We start from the raw sequence: 4,941 nt of genomic DNA on the forward strand, positions 1-4,941 counted from the left end.
GGCCATAAAGTGTCCATCAACAAAGGGTACCTTCACTGGAGGAAGGCCATTGGCATCTGGAAAACCTCTGTTAGCTGGCAAGGCATATGGCTGGTGTCTGCTTGCTCCCAGGTTGCATTTCAAAATTGTGTTCTCCAAAATGTCTGCATAAGCTTCCAATGACCATCTTCAAAATGACTGTCTCAGCTCCAGCTTACTATGAACTCCTTCTGTCTGAGCTTATATAGTGCTCCAGTAACCTAAACAAGGCCCATGCTGTATGGGTGGTGCCACCACTCCATGGAAATTATCTGATCAGAGTTATCACTTAGAGTTGGGTGGGTCACATCACTGTGGACACTGAACCCATAAGTTCCAGTCCACTCCATACTAATACATCTGCCCCCACAAGATACATTAAAGTATATGGCTTTTTCTGGGGGACATAATATATACAAACGAGCACACTACTCAACCCTATAACCCACTTGTAAGTAAAGTGAACATTTCCATAGAATCCTAATTTGATTGTTCATGTATTTCTTCAGGTCTTGTCTTTGCTATTTCTCAATATCATAATTACCCCTGAAGCTTATTATATATATAATACATTAAACTTTATCTGGTGATTCTAATTTTATGTCTGAGTTATATCCTGGTTACCTCTATGTAACAAGAATTGTAAAATAGATTTTGATGTACACTCACTTATCACAAAATATCCAAAAAACAGAACAAAATTTTAAATGAAAATGTTATTCCTTTTATCACCTGAGGAATGTTCCTGAATACGGTACACTAAATGTCTAAGAATACTACAATCCAGCACATTTTTTTATACCTGCAAAATAAGACTGATACTCACAGAAGGGAGAAATGAAAACCTTTTCAAAATCTGCCAGATTTGTTAATCAAGTAATATCCAGCATGAAAACATGTAATCTGAGGGTGCCCTGTGTCTTTCATAAATACTTATTTCAAAACTGGCTACATGTTTATTCTTGGGCAAATTAGTGAATACCCTATTTGTTTATTAACTGCACAGCTCCAAGTATGTCAATGTATTTTTCTCAATTGATTTTCTTAAAAGTCTAGCCTCTTTTAATTCCCAGGATCAGTTGCAAGTCTATAATTTTGCACTTAACTTTGTCTTTTGGTGACCTAATGGCAACCCACCTCAACCATTTCTTCATTTACTTGTAGAGTTCTAAAATGACATTGATTTAAAGGAAGAACATGGATTTTTCAAGAGTCTCTTTAAGGCAGCCTTCACATCCTTATCCCACAGGCTATAGATTAGGGGATTCAGCATGGGTATCACCAGGGTATAAAGCACTGAAGCCATTTTATCAGTATCTAATGAATGGTTAGTTTGAGATTGTAAATACATGAATAGCAATGTCCAATAGAAAACTATGACTGCCATTATATGTGAAGCACAGGTAGAAATGGCTTTTTTCCTTCCTTCTGATGAATGCATCCTTAGAATTGATAATACAATGTTGAGATGGGTTACTAAAACTACAGTAATGGAGAAAGACAAATTTGTAGCTGAAGCAATAAATACTACTGTTTCTGGGAAGTAAGTATCAGAGCAGGATATGGCTAACAGAGGAACATTATCACAGTAAAAGTGATTGATTACATTGGAAGAGCAATAAGACTTGGAGAATACTCAAGATGAAACCATAATAGCTGTAGAAAAGCTATAGACATATGTGAGAGATACTAGCAGAAAGCAGACCCATCGAGCTACCACCACCATGTAGAGCAGGGAATTACAAATGGCTACATAGCAGTTATAGGCCATCACAGCTAGCATGAAAATCTCAGCCACAATGAAAAGCAGGAAACCACCCAATTGGGTGGCACATTCATAATAGTAGGTGTTTTTCTTCTTTACCAAGAAATTAATCAGCATTTTAGGGGCAATTATGATAGAATTGCCAAGATTGATGATAGCCAAATGTGGAAGGAAAAAGTACATAGGGGTTTGAAGGTGAGAGTCAACACTGATGAGGGTGATGATGCTCAGATTAGCTGTTACTGTCAGCCCATAGATCACCAGAAAGACAAGAAAGAGGGAAATCTGAAGCTCTGGACACTCTGAGACACCAATGAGAATAAACTCAGTCACCCAGGTGAAGTTTTCAGGGGCCATGTAGAAGTTTGGAAAATCATCTGTTTGGACAAGAAAACAAGTAGTTACTAACTTAAAGAAATTATTTTCTAGGGCTGTATTTATATGGCAGGGAAAACTCCTAGTATCAGATATCTTTAAATTATGCAATAGTTTAACTCATTTATTAAACTCAAGCTGCTAAAGTTGATAAATGTTCCAATCATTTTGGAAAAGATAAGCTAATTATGAATATGATCCATCTTAATGCATCATATGGGAAATATTTATTTCCTCACAATCTTATAAAATGATGACTGTGTTATTAGTTTGCAAACATTGAAGCCACATTCAATTTCTTATGTCTCTTGCATTGAGTGGAAAAGACTTGAGGAATAATATGTGGCTCCATATGATTTCTTAGCTTGAGATTTCTTGCTGTATCTCAATAATAGTTAATTCTACCCACAATTCCTCTTCATTTTCTTTATTTTATCTAGATATACTTTAACTTATTAATTCTATCATCCATGTATTCACTTTTTTCTCATTTTCCATTTTATGTACACAGACAAGAATACTTGGAAGTATATCCTATTCTTCTGGTTACTTCTTTTACAACTTTTTTAAAAATGATATCTCTGAAATTTTATCATTTCTGTAATTTTTTCCCAGCCTGATTTATTGTATATTACTTCCTTTTCCTTCTTTGCCATGATTTTTTTTCCCTTCTGGTTACACCTTATATTTTTTCAACTGTATATTATTTTTAAACACTTTTTATTATAGAATTTCATATTGTTATTTTTTAAATTTATAAAACATATCTGACCTTAATGTGTGTATCTTAATTTTTAAACTTTAATATTTTTCATATTTTAATTATAGTAAACATTATTTTATAGTGTTTCTATAATACATACATAAATATATACATGCCAAAATCATTGTGTTATTAAAATATACCCCAATACTTTCATAGAGTTCTTTATTTTAAAGATGGTCACCTGAACCTAACTAGAGTCTCTTGCCAGCATAATTTATAGTTCCAGGGTTTCCAAAGAAGTCTTCTTATTCTTTCATATTTATATATTTGTAGCTAAATTCCAGTGAGCTGAGACTTCATCATAAATGCCTGAAGTTTAAAAACACAGTGTTGTTTTCATTTTCTCTTCTTCTAGAAAGAATAGAATAGAAAGAAAACTAGAAAAGATTCTGAAATAGGAAAAACAATGAAATGAGAGCATAAAAAGAATCAGACAAGTGAGACCAAAATAACTCCTAAATCTGTTGAGTATCTGATACCAATTTGGTTCTGACAGCAAACATCATTCTCACTGTTGATTTCTTTGAATCATGCTCTTTATTTATTTACCAAGTATTGTGGAATTCTTACTCAATGCCAGGCAATGTGCAAGCTTCAGATAAATCACTTTTCCCTCATGTCATTGATCTTCAGTTCCATAGATGGGGGAAAACAAAAATCTGGTAAAGAAACATGAAAACAACATATTTGCATATTGTGATGGATTAAAAAAATGAATCAAAAAAGAATATACATTGTTATAACCTGAAAAAATAATTTTACTTAAAATATTAAGAGATGGCTTTTCTGAGAGGCTAACAGTTGAAATAAAACCTGAAGGATTAGAAGGAACCATCTATATAATAAATCTAAGGGAGAACAGTCTAGGATTCCAAGCAGGGGTACATTTTTTAAAAATGCTCTCTGTTAGAAAAGAACTTAGTTTTGTTGTTTTTAAGGGGTGACATAATGGAGGCATGTGTAATTGGGTTATGTGGGAACTTGAATATTAGAAGAAAGAGATAATGTGTTCATAACAAATATTTTATATTATTCTACATGAATTGCAAGTCATTGAGAAGTCTTAAATTTGGTGAATTTAAGTTTAAAAAAATATTTATCTATTTGTTTTGAAGTTGATGAATTGTAGAATTAGAAAGTTGTAGAGGTAGGGCATGAGTCAATTTAAAGCAATGAGTCAAGAAGTCATGACTGGAGGAAGGGCAAGATGGTGGCATAGAGGATTGTGCAATTTAGTTAGTCCCCAGGTGCAACCAATAAATCACCAGGAACAACTTGTAAATAATCTGGAACAACTGTTGTGGGGCAAACATGACTGTTCATACATTGCATACCAACCTGGATTGGGTGGAATGGTTGAGCTATCAGCTTATAAACTGCTAGTAAAAACTGTAGAATCATGTTGGGAGCCCCCTCCTCCCATGGCAGACTGAGCTGCAAAACCTCACTGTGGGAGAAAGCAGCATTCCCAGAGTGAGTGAATATAGTGCAACCTAGCTTAAATGGGGGTTTTAATTAACAAATGTGGACTGCTGAGTACAAGCTACAAACATAGACAAATTCTTAATAAGCAGCAAAGTACCCTGAGGCTGCTCCCAGTGGAGAGGTGGTGTGGTTGACAGAAAAAAAAAATAATTAAAAAAAAAGGGGCATTTAGAGATGACTTAACTTAGAGAGTTGGAAAGTGTCTGTACCCCAAAAAGGGAGCCCAAAAGGCCAGTGCTCTCTCTGACTGATGGGTGAAACTGGGAGGCCACAGACTGGCTCTGACAGGGGGTTTTCTTTCCCTTTTTCTCTCTCTCAACCTGAGTGGCTCAGTGGAGAAAGCCCCAGGCATTTTCTATTTGCAGTGCTCTGATCCAGACAGGGGTGAAGGGTGTAGTTAACAGAGTCAGAGAGACAAAGGATGAATTCAAATGCAGAAGATAACTCCCTAGGGGGTGTATCTCCTCTAAGAGGAAGGAGGTGGGGGCCCAGCTCTAGTGCTTTCCCTCCCTTCAGAACTCAGACCCCAGGG

General features: G+C 35.4%; 1 pseudogene; it reads right to left on the reverse strand.

Moving 5' to 3' along the window:
• Nucleotides 1–1,186: 1,186 nt before the first annotated feature.
• Nucleotides 1,187–2,140, reverse strand: LOC119511384 (annotated as a pseudogene).
• Between the last annotated feature and the right edge of the window lie 2,801 nt (nucleotides 2,141–4,941).

The sequence above is a fragment of the Choloepus didactylus genome, chromosome 16, assembly GCF_015220235.1.
Source record: "Choloepus didactylus isolate mChoDid1 chromosome 16, mChoDid1.pri, whole genome shotgun sequence".
In the NCBI taxonomy this organism is placed as follows: domain Eukaryota; kingdom Metazoa; phylum Chordata; class Mammalia; order Pilosa; family Megalonychidae; genus Choloepus; species Choloepus didactylus.